General features: G+C 44.3%; 1 protein-coding gene and 1 long non-coding RNA gene across 11 annotated transcripts in view; one reads left to right on the top strand and one right to left on the bottom strand.

Annotated features, from left to right (window-relative positions):
* GPC1 (glypican 1) overlaps window positions 1-20166 on the bottom strand; it is a 293355-nt gene that overhangs the window by 29534 nt on the left and 243655 nt on the right. The gene's annotated exons all lie outside the window — the stretch shown is intronic.
* LOC308199976 lies at window positions 6-17234 on the top strand. Its single transcript, XR_013955135.1, has 2 exons — window positions 6-10563; window positions 15608-17234. It is a non-coding gene; the product is annotated as an uncharacterized lncRNA (long non-coding RNA).

The following is a 20166-nucleotide window of genomic DNA, read 5'->3' as shown; positions in this document are numbered from 1 at the left end:
TGAAGAGAGAGGAAAAAGGAGATCAGTTGGACAAGCAGGAATTTAACAGGCCACGCTGTTTGGCAGCACAACTGACTGCCCTGAAATAAGAAGGCACTAACAGAGCTTTTCCTCTAGCTGATCTCACCCACCCTCTCCGTCTTGAGCCTTGGCCGAGGATACTGAAGGGCAGTGGGGGCCAGGCCTCTGCACCTCTTCTGGTGGCCACACAACTGAGACTCTTCCCTGAGGGCGTTTCCCAAGAACTCCCTGCATTGCTACAGCAGTAAAAGGCCACGCTGCTACCTGCAGGATCCTGTTTCCCCTGGTCAGTCCCTAGCCAGGTATCAGGGCAGACAGGGCTCACGACCAGTGGGGTTTATGTAGGCATGTACAAGTGCAGCCTGCAGAAAACTTACAGCAATCATGCTTTGTCATCAGAAAATGCCATTTTTATTTCTGCCTGGCTAACCTTACTGATACACATATGTAAACTGTACACATATGTAAACATATACATATGTAAACTAAATCAGTTTACAGTTTATTCGATTACTTTTTACATATTTACTTGATTACTTTCTTACTTGATTCAGTAGGAAAGGTTTGTATGCAATAAAAGATGCCAAGCAGATATGAAACAAACACGTTATCCTTAAGCACATTAATAGCAAATGAACATATTTTTTGGATTTCTTCCAAACCACACCATAATGGATTTTTTAGTGGACTCAACATTAAGGTTCCAAATAGCAAAATCCTTGTGTTAGTTCTTAACATTTACATGCAACATTTGTTTTTAGTCAAGGACTAAGTGCTAACACTGGCACTTTTTGAATCTGCCTAAATTCACAGAAGAATCGTGTTGGTGCTCACTTCACCAGGCCAGCCATGTGGGACTGCCCATCTGAGACACACACAACTGCATGAACTCCCAGCGGCTTTCAGGAGGCTTTAATAAGCAGCTAATCACACAGGTAGTTTTCAGGCTACCACACAAAACCTCAACCGATTAGTGAAGACAGGAACTTAGGTATCATTAATCTGAGGAATTTCTTTTATAACTGAGGAGAAAAAGTAAAGTGCCATAGTGTTACTTCTAGGTTTTCCTTACAGAACGCGTCAACCGACACGGCTTACATACCCCGTAACTTGCCATAAGTGTCAGCTACCACCACAGGAGGCACTCAAGCCTGAATCAAGAACTAGATGTTTCTGGCACAGAAGCTGGTGCTTGTTAAACATCACCAGAAAGCACTGTGTGCACACCAGGAGGCCTGGACGCCACGCAGGTGATGTAGGCCTATCCTGCACTGACTGCAGTTAGTCAGACGAGCGCATTGGTGCTTGTTTTCTGGCACGTTTTTGCCAAAGCCCCGCAGAGGTGGAGCAGGGCTGCCACCAGCAGTGGTGCCAGCCCTTCCAGAGAACCACCTCAGCCATCACAGCATCTCTGCCTCTGCCTCGATGCCCCTTGAGCACGTGTCCCAGTCCCATGCGCTGCTGCAGGAACGGGCACGTCTTAACTATGTTTGCCATGCCAGGGTCAGGCTCATGTGGGTTTGAACCGATGTCAATGTTATTGTGTTTGCAGTTCTACTCCCGTTCATTAATTTGCTTATTTGGATTTGCATCCTGCTTTTGTTTAGGTATAAACAACTAAATGGTTTTACATCCTAGCTTCGGTGGGCACAGAAGTGACAGAAACGGGACTTCATCTCTGTACACACAGCAGGGTGAAGACGGCAGATTAAATTCTTCCCTTTCTAACATCTGCAGGTATTCCCATTCTGCTCCCTGCCAGCTACCTTCAGACTACACTGTGGGGAACTCATAGCAGAAACAGCCTGATTTAATTTACTGATTTACACAAGTAACTGTAATCATCATTTAAGTCCGTGAGAGGAAAAATGATTTGAAATATCATTTTCATTTCAATTACATTTGTGCTTTTTGGGGCTTTTTTTTTTGAAGCAAACCTGATTATCTTGTTCTTTAAATCTAAGCTACCATTTTTTGGGGGTGATGTACGATAAGCTGCAGTTGGAAGGAAACCATTATTCAATTAAAATGCATTAATAATCAAACAGCATGCATTTAAGGTATATAAATTAACTTCACTGTGTTAGGCACAGAAGAAAAGAAAGAAAGGCTTCTGAAAAATGCATACTGCACGTACAAAGCTTTATTAAAAGGAATTATTTTTTGAGGGAGTGTCACTGACTACAATTAGACATCTCTGAAACTTTATAACTAGTACAACTCTTTTCTACAGGCCTTATTTTCACTGGAAGGATGGTACAGTCTTACCTACATTAATATTTTCTCCATGGTTTCTCAGATTTGAGTGAAGCTAAAAATCAACAAGTGGACTGAACAAATGAAAATGCCTTCTGCATCTGCACCACAGGTTGCTAATACAGATTAATAATCAGATTCATCTGAGGTGGCTTCATTTTTCTGCTGCCATGGCTCTCCTACCTGTGCAATGGCCTGTATAGAGTTCACCAACAACAGGCATAAAATTCAAAGTTCTTCTGATGCTGTGAGACACCTAAAGGCTATTCCACATCTCAGTGTATTACTCCCAAGACTGCTGCTCACCCACTCACAATGTAATTCAAATGAGTGCAAACTTTCTTTCTTGCACAAACAGTTCTATTTGCTTTGTGACAAGTGACACTAACTGAATAAATTGCTCAGCAATCCAGGTATTACATGCAGCTTGGCACTCACCATCAGGAGGAATAAAACACCAGCAAACACAGCCTGATTTGTCAATTCGAGGTAAAATGACTTTTTTTTATTATTATTACGGAAATAGGAGAAACAAGATGTATATCTTTCTGTCAAAAAAATGGAAACTGCTCTCAAAAAAGTCCAACCTAATTAAGAGCTGATGAACTGTTACTTCTCACGTAAGTGTGAGAGAACACCAATTACAATCAACTCATTTGTGGCTGGTTCTCAGAAAGTTCTTCTAGATTTCACACAGTGAGAAAAAATATATCTACACTATCTAGGGAAAATTAATTAGCAATTAAGCCTAAACGTGTTTGTGATGAATAGCCAATCTGGCAGGGAATTGAAATGCACATTTTGCAGCATTAGAAGGCACTAAGAAGTGGGGTTTGTCAAGAGGGATGCTCCGAGAGATGCTCAGTGCCCTGGTCCTCAGCACCACCTCAGCCTGCACTGCTTGTGGCTTCAGTACAGCCACCTCCAATTAACACTGCATCGCCTCCTTAATGCCCCCTGCCTACTTCCATGTAATGTGTGTCAAAAAGGATGTGCAGGGCCTCCAGATTAAACAAACTGCTGAAGCCCAGTCCAGGCACCTGGGCTTACTGGTTTCAGGTAGAAGCGATGATTTATTCTGGGTTAAGGAGCCCAGCATCTGCAGCCATTGGGTGAGGGGGGTACCCTCGGGCATATGGGGACGTGTGAAGCCTCTCGCAGTTCAGCCGTCCCACTATTCCTATAAGAAGTTAAAATAACCCCCTGGGGGTCCGTTGGATTTATTAACTCTGCTTGGGTCCGCCACTGCTGGGTCTGCCCTGGCTCCTAAGAGACAGTGAGGGTGATAAGCACAGGCAGGGCATGGGTGTGCAGAGGCAGCTCGAGCCCAGCCACATCCCTGACACATCCCCAGGGCCCCTGAGCTCTGCCAACAGCGCAACTCACGCAGCTGTTTCTGCTCTGAGACGCAAGAAAGAGCTTATAGGTTTTCTGGGCCTGTGCTGAAAAAAAAAATAGAAAAAAAAACCAGAATTTCTAATTTTCTGCCAGACTCAGAAATTTTACAATAGAGGCAGATTAACCAGAGGTACATTCCTGTGAGCCACCTGCTAAATCTGTGACTGTACTCCTGCTCTTCCAAAAGTGTTTTCTCAAAGAGCCATTGGGCAGCTGAGTCCTTCCTCGCTGCTGCCTGCAAGGCACAACCATGCCACTGCTTTTCTAGAGCCAGTCCTCCAGCCAAACCAACCTCCATTTTCCCTGGGTCAGGGAAAGGCCACAGCTCCTCAGTCAAAGCTGTTTTTATGTAAAACATCACATTTGCAATCTAGCTGCAAAATTATGCCAAAGAAAAACCACACAATGGGAGCCTGCATTATTATTATTATTATTATTATTATTATTATTATTATTATTATTATTTATTTATTTCATTTCCAGGCTGAGAAAGAAGACAACAGGTTTTGCTCAAATAAAATTTGCCTTTTGTCAGAGGCCAGGCCTGAAAAGCTTCTACTTGACATTCAAAAACGCTGGAAAGCTCTGATGAAAGAATTGAGAGGTTTTACAAGCAAGAAAATTCTGCAGCCTTGGCCACTGTTTCTCCTGCTGTTGTAGTGACAAAAAGCTACTTATCAGAGAATTAAGTTTTCAAGCAGAATCTATAAACTTAGCATTCGACAGCGATTGGAAATCCCCACCCATTCCGCTTCACAGCTTCCCAGTGTTCACAGCCCATATTTTCACAGTTTCCACATTTTCACAACTCTGGATTCAGACTGGGAATCCGTGAAGAGCAAGGCAGGGCCCAGCAGTTCCTCTCTGTGAAGACAGCAAGTTCTGAGCTCCCTCTCCCACCATTAAGTACTTTTCCCAAGCTTTTTGATGCCATTTGATCACTCAACATCTGGAGCACGCTGGGGTACCTTCAACTAATACGGTGATGGAGTGGGAATGACTGTAGAGGAAAATGAAGAGGCCGCTGAAAGATGAGCATCCAAATGCTCTTTGGGCAAGCAGCAGACCTGGGATTCTTCAAGACCTACAGAACAGAGGCCATGCTAGAAAAAAAATATAAAAACAGGAGAAAGGCTATTTAATTACTTTTAATCTGAATATTACTTAAGCCTTAAGCAGAAAACTGAAGCATAAAAAGTTTTATGTGCGACTGGAAGATTGAAAGAGATGAGGGAGGAAAACACATTAATCGTGGGTTTCGAGAAGAAAGCAGTGTCTAAAGGCAAGTTTAGCACTGGATGACCACATGTGGTGAAGATGTGGAGTGACCACCTCCTCGCCCACCCACAGTCCCCAGCAGGGGGGATCCTGTGGCAGGTGACACCTTGAGCCCCTCACCTTCCCTCGGGGCAGCAGAAGCAGCACCCAGGGCTCTGCCATGCCTCCACCTTCCAGATCCAAGCTCTCCCCTACTTCTGCCTGTTTCAAGACGAGAGCAGACTGCTCCTGGACTGCAAAATTCATTTTGGTTCTGCTTCTGAGAAGCCTGGAGCAGTCCCTGTGGGAACTGCCAGCAGCTCACAGAGACCACGTAGCGCTGTATGGCTGCAGAGGTGCTGGCCTCATGCAAACGTTACAGAAAGTTTTCAGCAGCTGGGCAAGGAAAAAACTCTCCTGCTGGCTTCAAAGTTTTGCATGGCAAGCTAGGCTTGCAGTGTGAGGAGGAAGTATCAAATGACATACTGTAGCTTCTCAAATTTGGGCAAGTACAGTACATGCAGGGCCAGGGTGATGGAGCGTCTCTGCAGCCCTGAAGGGCGTCCGAGTGAAATAAGCTCACCATTAACACCACTCTCATGTTCTGAGAAGACTGGACTAACAGGAGAGAAAAATACGCTGACTCTGTGGTATCCTGTACATCAGCAGAAGCAGGGAAAGAAACAGCCTGGAGATGCTTACTCGAGCAGACCTCCAGCTCTGAGCTGGCCGTGTTCGTCTGAGCAGAGTCACAAAGGCACGGTATTTTCTTGGGCTGCGTTCCCATTTAATATATTGCCGCACATCCCGATACCAATTTGGTTCTTCGGTTGGTTTTAATACTGTCCTTGCAGTCAAACTAATATTAGAAGAGAATAATTCCGCAATAGCCTTAAGCCATTAAAATCCAACGTTAATGCATTCATGTCTATTTTATTCACTTCAGCTAGTATGATGATGATATTTTATTTATAACATTGTTATTACTCATTATTAATTTAAGTACTACCCATGCCTACCCTGAAGAGCTGATACTGATACAACAGCAGCAACATGCTCTGGTTTGCACCTTAGCTGGCTTCTGTCAAAGGCAGTAACTACAGTGAGTTCCAGCAGGCTTAGGTTCCCTGTGCAAACAGCCTGGCATGTAGCAGTCCTGATGGCATTTTCCTTTGGAGGTCACCTCTCCCTTCACAGTTTCACATTCCTGTGAAGCAGCCACGCTTGTGGCAGCATCTCCTTAGTCCCTACCCGCCCTGGAGAACGCAGTCCTTCCCTGCATATGCTGGATCACTCTCACCTATGACATCCCTCCCACGTTGCACATCGCCCTCTTGCGCTGTGGCTGTGACCTAAGAGGCATAATGACGAACCGAGACTCAGACTTCAAAAAGCCCAAACGGAGATAAAATTAGCCTTTATCTACAAGCCAAAGGACAAGCAGTGTGAACAAACATAGCAGGATGCAGGAACTAGGATGCTTTTAGGTAACGCAAATGCTAACTTTTAGAATACTCTCCAAAAAGCCACTTTGCATTTAGTGAGGAGCCAAATACTTGGGGGAGCCTGAGAACAGTGTAGTGACATAGGACAGAAGAGATGTTGTGGTCGGTGAGCGATCACCCCTTTTAGTGCTCTCCTCAGCTCGCTCAGTGCCCAGCAGAAGAGCAGACAGGTTCTGCCCTCACTGCTCCTACTTGGCAGGCTGGTCCTGAACGTCTTCCTCAGACAGAAGGACTCCTTTCCTTAACTTCTGGCCTAGATTTCTTCTGTATCTGCTTCATCTTTGCCAGTGTGCACCTCTAGTTTCAATAGGGGTTTTTGTTTCCTGGGGTTCACTCTGAGATATTCATACCCAAAGGCCTCTGTTTTCTCCGTATCTGTGCTGTCTTGCTTACACAAGCGGAAGTCCTTTCCACTTTTCACCTTATGGACTCTCCAGTTCTCTGATCATCCCACTAACTCTTCTCCTCTGGATGGCATTAATTTTTCCTAACTGTGGGTGATCAGAACTACAAGGAACATCTCCTTTCCAGCACTGGAATTAGCGCTATGAACACTGCAAGGACTGCACTTACCCTGTTTAGGAATGCATCACATTAGCATTTCACAGACTTTCTGCCACCAAATGGGGTATATCCCAAACCCTTATTTATTTATAACCAATTTGTCCCCAGCTGTATGCCTTGCACTTTTGAACACTGAATATCATTCTATTTCTATTATTTCAGTCTTTATGATTATCCCTCTTCTCTAGTAACAACTTTTCCCAGCACTGTGTCATCAACTGATTTCACGAGCACATTTACTGTCATTTGTTCCAGCCTTTACCTGGCCTGTCTTTGAGAACCACAACTGGGGTCTCCCTCCAGCCCAAGAGCTCCTCTTTCAATACAGCGTATTGCTGCCTCTCCCTTTGCTAGGTCTTCATCTGATAATTCCTCTACTAATTTCCATCTTCTTCAGCTTAATAAACTACTCTAGGCACAGATGCGAATGCCTTTGAAGTCTCTGAAGATAAGATTAGTTGATAGAACAGACACCACATGAGCAGCAGTGAAAGCAGGTAGCTAGATAGGATTTTACCTAATCTCTACAATAGCTGGCTTTGGATAAGAGTTAAAGATGGCCTTGCTTAAACTGGTTTTCGACTTGGATATACAGCAGACAGATGGTTTCTTTTGTTAGGAAGAAAGAAGCTTTTTGAGAAAACAAAGAAACTTATTGCAAAAAAAAATTTGCTGTTGCATGAAACACCATTTTGGAACATGGCTCTTGAAGTGACAGCACAGGGAGCAAGCATCTCCAGTCATCTCCAAGAGAAAGTGCTCATTTTCTGCCAGCACTTGGATAATGTTTTTGTACTTTATAATGCAAGCTTTTTGCCCATTTGGCACTGTTTTGAATGGCAGTCAAAGAGACGCAATTATCTGCACCTATTTTTTATTCTACATATTCCCCCTCCTCTGTTTCTGTGATTTGCCAAGACGGTTTGCCTGTGTCTAAGGGAAGGCAGATGTGGATCCCAGCCACTAAAGTGTGGGAGGAGAGGAAGCTCCCTGGTGGAAAGCTCTTCAGAAGGAAGAGGTGACCCTCACACGAGGAACTGCGGCGAGGCAGATGTTCTGCTCATCCTCCTGATGAGTGCCACACAGCTGCTGGGGGCATAGTGAAAGTCACCCAAGGTGACAGCAACAAGCCTGGGTGTCACAAACGCAGCCTCTGAGACCCTGCCCAGCTTCAGCAGCAGCTCTCTCCAAAACCTGCCTCGTCAAGAAACCACTTTATAGACTGTCGATTCTGATGCACTCAGCATTACCTTCCTGATGTCCCTTGGCAACATGTCTGTGTAAATCTGAAGACTTCCCTGAATACAAGTTCATGTAACAACTTTGCAAGTACAAGAGCCAGTTGGTGGTGGTGCGGGGCAGAGAAGACTGAATAGTCTGTATGAGTGGCAGGACAGACGAGCAAAGCCTGCATGCATGCTGCAGCATTAACAGGAGCCAGCATCCCCATGCTGGAGCGCGATTCCCTTCTGCCTGGTGGAAAAATAGTAAGGAGGGAGCAAGAGCAAATGGCATGCACCTGCTCGGAAAGCGATTCCAGGCGCCACACAACACCCTCACAGACCGTGGGATATAAAATGCCATGAAACATAATGCAGCTGACATCCAAAGCATTTGCCTGGGTCGCTCCTCTATTGTTTGTGCTTGAAATCGCCATTTTTGGAAGTTTGCTGTGGTGTGACCCTGTGGCCCAAGGAAGGGAGCCACGGGAGAGGGCGGGTCAGTGCCTGCTCGGTGCCGGGCACGGCTGCGCCAAGCTTGCGTGTGCCCCTGCGGGATCAAATGGGGGCTGCATAATAGGATAAGGGGCTGCATGCAGCGTGTATATGGCCCCTTGTACACACACGGCTGGAAATACTCAAAAAGTTGTGTGCGACCACGGCCACCTGCATGAGACTGAAAGACAAACTGCCCATATGCTCGATTTTTTACATGGTTTCCGCATTGAATTTGAACCCTGTGCATTTCTCATACTTTCTGTTGTGTGAAGCCTATAACCCGGTACAGTGCAACATGCCACAGAAACGTGTGTCTTCTCTGGATATTCTGAATATTTACATATGGGGCTATACTGGGTCCTACCCCAGCTATGTGGTCTGGCCCCTGCAGCGAGGTGACCCTCTGTACTGCACGAAGGCACCAACAACAGCGCAAGGGAGGATCTTACCTCTCAAAACACACCCACAGAAGTTTCCCAAACAAACCTCTGTGTTTAAGAGTTGCTGCTGGTCAACAATGTATGTGGGGTTGTTGGACCCCTTCTGGGCTGAGCTACCCTGCTAGGCTCTTGCACTGAGGCCCACATTTAGTTACGTTTTCTGGGGAAAAGTACTTTCCTCCACTGGTTTTATATCTCTTCTGTACAACACGCGCACCGCACACCTTCTAGTGTGAGAAACAGAACACATTCACTCCTTACTTGCCATCTTTAAATGTTTCACAGACCTCTACCATACCTCCACATCTTTGCTAAGCTGAAGAGCCTTACCTATGAAAAGTGAGCACATTCTTCCATTTTCTTTGCTGTCGCCTTTCTTCTCCCCGGCACAAGCTCCTTTGGCAGTGCGGGAAGCTCAGAAGCCCTACGGGGCATGAGGACCCCGCTCCCTGATCCACGCTGCAGGGAACCTGCCAGAGGCTGGATGCCTTTGCAGGAGGGATCTGGTCTGACTGAATCCAGGGTGGGATAAGCAAGCACAAAAGATGAGAATCTTTGTTTTCCCTACATGCATTCCCAGGATCTGAGCTGGCAAGGGATTTTAATCAGGGCTCCTTCTAAATATATCTGTGCTACAACTACAGACTTGCAGCAAACGCTGAACTGCGAGCATTGCCCCAGCAGACTCTTATCAAACAGATCTTGTGGCAAGCCCATTGCAAGATAAGGGCCGGGGAGGTGCATGGGCGGGCTCCACCAAGCAGGCGTTGCGCTGAAGGCAGCAGAGGCACCTCCCGAGGCACCTCAGCACCTCTGTAGGGCTGCTCGTCTCTCTCCAGCGACCGCAGGAGCTGGGATAGTGAAGGGAGACTAGGCTAAGCTTGTGGATAAATGAAATTTTGTGAGATCAATTCCACTCTTGTTCTTTTTTTTCCCCCTCTAAGAAAGACTAATTTAAAGGCGAACCAACAAGTGTCATAGCTATCACTGACAGAAACATGAAAGGTGGTAAAAGTAATTGTTAGTACCGCCTGTTCCTTTCCAGGCTTATTCAGTGAGATCTGAAGGGCTGTATTTCTCCAACAGCACAATAAACTGAAGTAACTTCCAGTACTGAGGGTTGCTGGCGGTTATAAAAGGTGTGATGTACATGCTGGATAAATGCACGGTACATATCTGTAAGGCAGCGGTATTTTTCACTCCAGAAAGAAAAGTGTTCCTTTCAACCCACTGAAAGAAGCCAGCAGGTACACAGAAACAGGCACACACAATGTATTTTACCAGGACACTGCCAAGGCAACCTGCACGCCAAGGCAACCTTCAACCTTTGCAACGCGCGACCGGCTAAAGAGACACATCATGGAGAAGAGGAGAGGCTCTGTGGCTCCGGAGACGCCAGTGCAGGTTGTCACGTTTCCAACATCTTCTGCTCAGTCTCGCGGCGGCTTGATTTGACTTTCTGTCCCTCTTAGCAAGCGCTAGACAGCAGATGCTTCAAAAATAAACCTCCCAGGATACAATATCTCAGCCCCCGTCCCTCTCCTCAAATTAGGCACTGTCAAAGGTTGAAAATAATGAAGTGTTCGTAACTTTCAGTATGCATCTTCTAACCTCTTCCTTGCTTATAAAATATACCACTATCAGGAGTCAAATTGTCATTAAGCCAGGCTCTTCTAATGCATTAATATTTTAATTGAGCAAAGCATCGGTGAATGATTCTCTTTAAAATTTAATGCATTTCATTGTCTCTGCAAAAAAAAAAAAAGGCAGAGGGAGAAAAACATGGTTTGTGCCTATCTTTGACACTTTCCACATTCAAAGATGGACTTATGCACTCGCACATCCTCACTGCATATTTTTCAAGGTCAAAACTTCTTTAAGTTTTCAGAAGTGACAGGTCTCACGTGGCAGTGAGACAGAACTTCAGCATTTTATCTTTTTCATTAGTGTTGCCCTCTGCTCAAAAAGGCCTCCAGACAAACTATTTATTGTTGGGTTAATTAGGTCGTTGAATCTAAGCTTGCCACTGCCTTTTTGAAGTATAGAGTATCTCAGACACATGGTCCTTGGATATCTAAACATCTTGAGTATCTGACACATGGGCTTTCCCAAAAGAGCAAGCAAGATAGAAATTGCCAGCTGTATGGATTATATTCTGGACAGACCAAGTTCCCATGTTATTATAGAAGGAGTTTATCTAAGCCCACATAAAGCTCTTAATCTCTAGCTCCCCCTCTTCTTTCAGTGCCATCAGAAAGGAACCTCCTTGTCTATTTGGAAAAAAATTTTGCCTAGGACATTCCCACTCACGGAACCAGTATGAAAAGGAGAAGTAAGTGAAGATGAGAGAAGAAAACTACTGTTAGCAGCCAAACGAAACTATGCATATATGTATGTGTATCTGACAGCTGGAAGTGCCAAGAATGTATACACACAAAATACTATGCATGGCTGTTAATCTGAGTAACATTATTATCAGTTGGTATTTTACTATAGCTACTACTATTGAGTACTGCTAGCCGATTTCACTGCACCTGGTTGAGACTCATAGAAGTATCTTGTCCAGTGTTTAGGCCTTTTCCAACTATGTCTCAATATGCTTTCTGACAGGCATCAATGGGTATAAAACATATTTTTGTTTGTCTGCGGAATATACACATTACATATTACTGGTTTGACTTACTACTTGTATATAAATCTGTAAAGTAAAATCACATTGTGACTGTGACCAGCATGGAAATTCTGCCACAAAATCTATTTTCTTTGGAAAGCTGCATGACGGAGGAAGCTGCCATTTCACCTTAACTACATCTAGAGAAACCCCCACCCCTCAGCTGTTCACTGACACCACTCTCAGATGAGACGTGCTGAGTGACAGGTCCCCGTCCAGCAATTCAGAAACATCACTGTGTATAGCCACGTATATCTGACAGTGGTGTGTAAAGCAGCAGCAACCTATACACGTGGCAAGAGGGAATTCTGCCCCCTCAGCCTTCGCTCTATATAAATAGGGCAGATGGGACATTTGCATTTTTACTGGCCCATGCGGCATCTTTAATCCTTATTTAGGGGCCCCAGTAAAGCAAAGCAGAAACCAAGCGTGCTTCCCTCAGCCAGGGCTGACTTCCAGACCTCCCGTCACCTCTGTGCTATCTGCAGACATTTAAACCTCACCACAGACCTCCAGTCACCTCCGTGCTATCTGCAGACATTTAGACCTCATCAGGACCTCATCTGGAAGAAATATAATTTTAAGACTCGGGAAAGAGTCTGGGAGAATTTGAGAAATGTCTCTGGTCTCCCAGCTTCACTAATTTCATTTTAAGACATATGTATAATACGTGTATTTATACTTTTATATGAATCAAACATAAATCTCCCTAGAGTTTGCAAACATTACAAAGCCTTGGAAGACAACCTGCTTGGATGCCTTGTGCCTCTCAGGACTATCAGCTGGATACATCAATGACTAAAAACATCTGCATCCACCATGGGCTGTCATCATGCTCACAGAATGGAGATCGAAAATGTGTATTAAAGAAGATATTAGCTGAGAACTGGAATGCTAACCACAGTCTGACTGCAGTTATGCTAAAAAAAAAAAAAAAAAAGAAAAAAAAAAGAGAGGAAACTACATGTGCTCCTCCTCTTTAAAAATTCATCTAGAATAACAGTAAAAAGGCTCTGGATAGCCCAAGATGTTGGCAACTCTCCTCATGCCTGAGTTGGGGTTTCTGCTGCCATTGAAGCACCTCTGGCTCATGCCCAAGTTAGAAGGATGGAAGAAGTGGACGCTTGTTAGAAACATGTACTTGTCCCACTTTAGCCAACTTAAAACTCTTCTTTCCTTTTTTTTTTTTTTTTGTGTCAAGTTTTATCTCAAGTACACTGCACCAAGGAATTGGACATGGGTAATAAGTTCTGACCTCTTTTAAATGCTCTCCCATGAACTTAGGTTGAAATCCTCGTTAAACAGTTAGATAAGTTAACTCATTTAGCTGCTCAAACTCAATAAAGAAAGAGAGGATATGCAGAGCTGATGACGATGAGAAACTGTCATTCACCTTTTCTCTTAACACAAGAGCTTAGGGACAATCAGAGAAATCTCAGATCTGGCAGAAGATTTAAAATAGACCAAAAGAAATACTGTGTCCAACAGATAAATTATGGAAAACCCTGTCCTTGTCACAAAATGTCCTGGATGCTGGAGACTAAAATAAATTCAAAAGATGATCAAATCAGAGAAAGGAAAGTCTATGTGGTGGACATAAAACAGAATGAACAGAGTGTCCAGGGTAGCAGAGGAGCTGCAGAGCATTTGTGAGGCAGAAGGCACAGAAGACACCTCTCTCTACTCCTTGCTCCCTAAGCACGTATGTACCCTATTAATCGCCCTGCCGCTATCTGAACCACTCTGGGAGGCTATCAACATCGATACCAACAAACAAGGTGAATTTTATTCTAAGGGAAGAAAAGTTCAGCAGTTCCTCACTAGGCTCAGAACCCACACCGTGCTGGCCCCAGGTAGTTCCCCAGAGCCACTGCGGGGTCTTGCTCGGCTCACCAGGGCTGAGGCAGCCCGGCAGCCTACTGTAACCAGGTCCTGGGGCTTGGACAAGCTCTTCTTTCTGTGGCCCCAAACCAGAACCCTCTTTCTGATGCAATTCCCCTCCTGTGACTTCACTGCACCACGCATTTACTGTGAGCAAATGCATCCCCAGGCATTTTCTATAACCCACAAGTGATTAACTTAATTATGATAGCAACTTCTGTATCTCCCATTAATGGAAGGCTGTGATACACCACCAGGTTATGATATGCAGGCACACTTTCTCATGTTAGCTCAGATTGGGTGGAACAGAGTATGCTATAACCTAAAACTCATTAATAGCTTATTCAGGTGACACAGCTGTGGCCTTTTCTTTACAAATGCGCCAGTAAGACTTGAAAATCTCCTCTGCATGTGTACGTATCCAAGTAAACCCACAAAGATGTCTTGCTACCGCTGTGATGATAAGAAATGGGGCTTACTGTTGGCCTTGGGCAGAGACACTAGATAAGAAGCCAAGCTGAGCAGTACCTGTTAGAACTCTGTTAAGGGGAACCTCCTAAGTATTGACATTTCCATGCCTGTTGGGGTGGGCAGTAATTCGACAATTTGCCTTTGATTCCCTCAGGATGCTCAATCTGGGTTCAGATCAATGGCCCAATCAGCTGTTTCAGCTCAAGTCTCCTTTCAACAGGAGCACTTTAAAGCAGTCATACATTTTTGGCATGTTCAGGTGGCCAAGTGACGTACATTCCCCAGAGAATTTCCCCAGAGAATTTTTCCCCAGAGAATTTTCCCCAGAGAATTTTCCCCAGAGAATTTCATCTGAGTCATTTGTGTCAGGGACAACCAATTTTGGGGTTACGTTCCGTGAGCTTTTCAAAAAGATGCACAATACTTTTCTGTGCAGTTTGAATATGGACAAAGCAAACCAAAAGCCCTCTCCTGATGCTCCAGGGAGCTGAAAATCCTCTCCCAGCACATGGCAGATGTGGAAGCTGCTGGCTGGAGGGGCCTTGGAGAACAACCCCCCTGACTGGGGCTCACGCTCTCACTGTCCATTTGCCTAAACCCCTGCTTACACTGTTTAACTGCTGCACATAACCACCAACTTACATGGCAGGTTTCCTACCCTTTTAATTCCCACTTCAACCACATGCTTGGCAACTCTCTGTTTACACAGCTCCACCATGCTTAAAGAGGGAAAGGCAGCTCAGCTCCTTGCTAATGAGATAAAAGCCAATTTAGCTTCATTTACAGCTTTCATATGGAAAAGGATAAGGACCATAAGGAATGGGTAGCATTTGTGTGCACCATCAGTAAGCTGAAGAGAAGAGAAACATCCCATTCCATATAACGGATAACCAAACCTTCAGCCTTTGAAGCATTTGGCATGGCTGTCTTGATCTTTAGGTGTCATTTCCTCTCATTTGACAAACAGAGGAATTGCTCTGCATGATCTCCATCTCCCCAAGTCTTCCTCTAACATTAAGAATAACTTTATCAGTAGCGCAGACACATCTTTTTACTAACTTCAGAGGACGTTTAGGCAATTGTGATGACGAGAAACCTGGAGGCCTTAGCTGAGGTGAGATGAAACCCACCCTCAGTCTTCAGTCTCCTAGTCAATTAATTACATTAACATGCTATAATCCCGGGGGCCAGCTTGCTGCCCTTCATTATAAATGTCTTGGGAAGGAAAACACTGGCATTTGCAAGCCTGTTCCTGCTTCATTTCCTTTAATCAGCATCTTACAGTGACACAAACCACTGCTTCTTTGTGGTGTTGACAAAATGGGTGAAGTCATTTAAGGTCTTTGTAGCTGCTTGATTTGTAACACAGGCTTTGGCTCTCATTCACAAGCTTTTTTTTTTTTTTTTTTGTGCAATCTCATGTAGCTGATGTAGCCGACAGTGTGCAATGTGTCTGCAGCATCTGTCAAACAAGATGAATTGTCACAGAAGCCTGTACGTGCACATGGAAATCAGAGCAACTAGATAGAGCAAGTGGGAAAAAGCAACGGAGCCATTTCCTGCCTGGGTGGCTCTGTCCTCTAGGATGGAGCTGGAACTTGTGGCAGATTCCAACCAACACAGAGAGAGGGAGCGAAATAACAGCTCCTACCAGCTTTGTGAAATGAGGACGAGCAGGCCAGGAGTTGGAGGAGGACCCTCAGCATGCTGCCTGCATGGGAAAGGCTTGGCGAGCTTTCTTTCAGCCTACTGACTCCCGGAGGACTTAGGCGGGAGGCAGCCGATACAAACGTACCGTGTGCGGGAACAGCTCCACTGGGATCTTGCACCTTCTTTGATATGAAAGTCAATTGTGCATGAAATACAATCCCCTTGAAAAACTGACTTCATTTGTTCTTATGCTGACAGAACTACTTGCATGATACATTAAAAAACAGCAACAGAAAAACTAGTCATAAAATATTGGCAGAATGGATTTACATGTCCAGGAGCTAAGAAGAGTCAGAACAAGAAAGAGAAGCCAAATAGCTGCAACTTACTTATTAGAGATCTATTGAATAAATGGCCCTGGGAACTACTGTACCAATTCATGCTCAACAAATGAGAAAACAAAAGCTGTTTCATTAAAGAAGTGCCTTAGAGTGAAATAATTGGTAGGAATATTAAAGGAGACCTTATCTGTGATTATTATTATTTTTTGATTATGCTGTACTACTTTTTCAAGTCTAACAGCTAACCCATAAGGCCGAGCAGGAACTGTTACACTCTTACTAACATACTTCTAATTCGGCAGGTTGCATGGGAATGCAATTGAATTGAACCTTGAATGCAAGTGGCTGGGAACAAAACTCATCTGTGCTTTCCTGTAAATACACTAACAGCAGCAAGAAATGAAGCTGCCTTCCATCACAGTATGAGGCCATCAATGTCTGAAGGGTTGATAACCACTGAGCCCACCAGCACAAATGGGATCTAGGCAATCAGGTGTGAGCACCTTCCTACCAAAGCAGCTGGAGCCGCACACATGTCCAGCGTTGTAATTCCCTGCTGACCATGGAAGGGAAAAGAATAGTTGCTGAATTTTTAACTTTGTTGAATTACAGCAACAGTTTGTGCTTCAGTGTGAGATGGGAGAAAGAAATGTGGGTTCGGTTTTAACCGGACATAAGCTGAGCCATTCTTCTCTGCTCCCCTGCCTGCAGATGCTCCGGTCGTACGACAGACACATGGGTGAGACTGCTTGGAGAAGACACGCACTGCCAAAAGCTTGTGCTTTGTAACTAACTTTCAGCTGCATTACTGAAATGTTTAACTAAGTCTAATTAACACTTTTAGCCCATGGCGTTTCTATCATTTGGTTTGATCTATCAGCACTCCTTTTTCTAATCCTTTTAACACAGGCTGTTTAAAAGGCTCACTCAAGATGATGCTTAGAGCATTCTAAAGTATTGTTATTACTAGCAAAGCTATTTGGTGCTCATTAGCAGGATGACAATTAGATGAAAAGAAAGTGTAGGTTGAATCACAAGACTAGTGCCTCCTTACTAATTTTATCTAAAGTGCCTAATGACGCCAAGCCACAGCCACTGGTAATCAAGAGGTGAGAGGCTCCTTGGCTCCGAGCAGCTCCCCATGGCAGCCATTTGGTGAGGATCCAGTATAGGTCCCTGACCTGGAGCTTCATTTTGAACACCTCCAGTCATGTACATTATTAGGTTTTACAGAACTTTCTTCCCCTAAACCCAAGCCTTGCCTTGCCTTGCCTTGCCTTCCCTTCCCCCATCCACTTTTTTTTTCTTCCTCTTGTGGCTTTGAATGGGTTTGAAGGGCTTTTGCTGTCCGGTATTAAACAGATATCCAAGAATAGGCCTCTCTAAAACAATGCCGGATCACTTCCAGATTTATTTTTGTCTGTGTGTGCCACATGAAGGTTGAATGGGTTTCTGAAATATCGCTGTAGTAGTAGGCACTGGGATAATGATACTGATTTTGGTCTTCAACCAGCTGTTTTCTCAAGTATAATCAAGCTACTGTATTCTTTTTCCTCCCCACAGTGAGTACAGTTGGTTTATATTTGAACTTTTCTGCCTTGGAGACCATGTTCACCACTGACTCCCTGAAGGACATTGGGTCTCATATACTTGGACTTCCTCTGTTCTGCTCTTGCTGTGAAGAAAGCCCTTTATGTTGATGTGACACTATAAAAATCCATAATCATAAAGTCAAAAATAAATCCCTATTAGAGTAAGATCAGCTGAATACTCTGAATTGCTTTCTAAAGTGGTATTTGGTTCTGCCCTGTACTTTCATGTTTGACTTCAATTAAATTAGTTTTCCTTAGCAATTCAGAGTCCTTTAAATCACCATATGTCACTGAATATAAAAATCACGGTATATTTACTGCATAAATAAGAGGGCACTACACTGCAGGTTGTGTCACTTCAAAGGTCTTCCTCCGACACCCAACCCATATGCCTTTTCCACTTGAAAACAGCCAGCAAGGACCCACTCGGGCATCAACCAGCCCCATCCTAACATCTCCTGCTGCAGCACTCACTGCAGGGATGAGGGAGCACTGCTGCCTGCACCATTTTCTGCTTTTTTTTTTCTACAAAACCCATGCTACTGAGGAAGCATTTGGCAGATACAAGGAATGGGTGAAGAACATGTGGTAGAATTATTTTTCCAGAGAATTTATTGCAAACTTGGGTCATCTGCCACTGCAGAAGGCTAGATTCTCCAGTAACGTCACACTAAATAAAAATCAAATCTGTGATAATTTAGGTAGGATATCAAGTACTGCTCATCTTGTCCATAAACAAAGGAAAACCACTAATTGCTTTTGCTTAAAATGATGTGTGGTGTTGCGTTTTAACACTGGTCTATCCCAGGGGAAGGAGGGAATGACTGGAAAGAGTTGGTTTCGGCAAACTCGAAATTTCACAAATAGAAGCAAAATCAGATGACACAATTTCTACGTGTAAAAGCAAATGAAAATTCTGCAATATCAGTTTCTTCAATTTAATCAAATCAGCTTTAGGATTTCTGTTTGTTTTGATACGAAAAATATCAATTCATCACAATACTGAGTTTTCCAAATACTTCACTGTGTTTGCTATTGATATAAACACTGCTATTGATATAAACGCTGCATACAGAACCATGACTTTTGAAACCAGTATTCACATTTTTCTTCAAGGTTTTCGTTTTGCTAAGATATTACTTATTAGAATTTGGCAGCACAGTAATAAAAAACCATTTTCGTAGCCCTTGCTCCGTGCCCCGAGGGCCGCAGCGGGCATCTGCCACATCCCTGCATGGTGGTTGAGGCATTCCAACCCACCAAGTGAACACTTCAAGTACAGCCCCTGGCTAACACTGCATTTAAGGCACAATTTTCTGCGAGGGAGGACAAAATAATCATTTATGGCTACAAGAAAAGTTTTGCAGTCCTGTGGCTTGCAAGCTTTTAGCAATGCCGAACTTGCAGCCTGAGGTGTTGCGTTAAGGCTCATGAACCTCTGCAAGTTTAGGAGTCAACATGAGCAGAGGGCTCTGACTGAAACTGTTCCATTAATAGACCTTAAATCTTTTTAAAATATGAAACTTCTCTTCATTTACTGTCATAGTTCTACTCCTTCTTCTTTGCTGTTCCACAGTCTTAAAAGGCTACATCGGGTGCCATTAACTCCTAAGAGAATTTCAGGGTTATCACGTAGGTTTTCTACTTCTACATTTTGGATGTTCCTGTAAGTTCGAAAAGGCAAGCCCGGGGCTTCACAGTGCACTAAATCCTCCCACTAAAACACTCAAGTGATAGTAAGACCATAGGCTGACAGCCTGTGCGTTCTCTGGGCACGCAACGGGAACTCTGCAATACAGCGGTGCCTCCACCCCGCACGCTGGGAGGCCACCTCAGTTCCCACTCCAGATCACAAAGCACCCGTTATGCTCGCTTGGTACACATATAGCTTTTCTTAAATTAACACAGATGCCATTTCCTATTGAACTTACAAATAATTTGTTCCACAAATTGACATTTTCAGGAACAACGTGTGCCTGTGCTTAACCTGCAGCATGCTGGTTGTCCTACAGGAGGCAATGGGAGGGGTCTCACCAGTTTAATCAGTTGTGAGATCTGAACTTTGTAGGACTGGAGCCTTTATTGGTAGCTGGCTTTTGTTTTATCATTGCCTGCCACAGGTTTTGATATGTTTGGGTGGCATGGCTCTCTTGGGGCAGGGGGGTGAGCTGCAGAGCCCCACAGCAGCACTGCACCTCCGCACGCCTCCTCCTAGAGGCAAACATTACCAAACCTGCTCTCTGGAGTGGTTAATTGCCGTGTGTTTAGTTAAGTCAGGTCTGAGCAACAAGGGCAAAAGGTTTTCTGCGGCAAGCACAAAAGAGAAAGGATCCCCAGTGGCTCAATGAGTACGTTGGTGCTTTCATACAGCAAACAACAGATAACAAAGTGTCCCCAGGAA

This window comes from Anser brachyrhynchus (assembly GCF_964034855.1).
Source record: "Anser brachyrhynchus genome assembly, chromosome: 9".
NCBI lineage: Eukaryota > Metazoa > Chordata > Aves > Anseriformes > Anatidae > Anser > Anser brachyrhynchus.
Note: the sequence above shows the minus strand (reverse complement) of the source record. Positions and strands in the feature narration are given on the sequence as shown.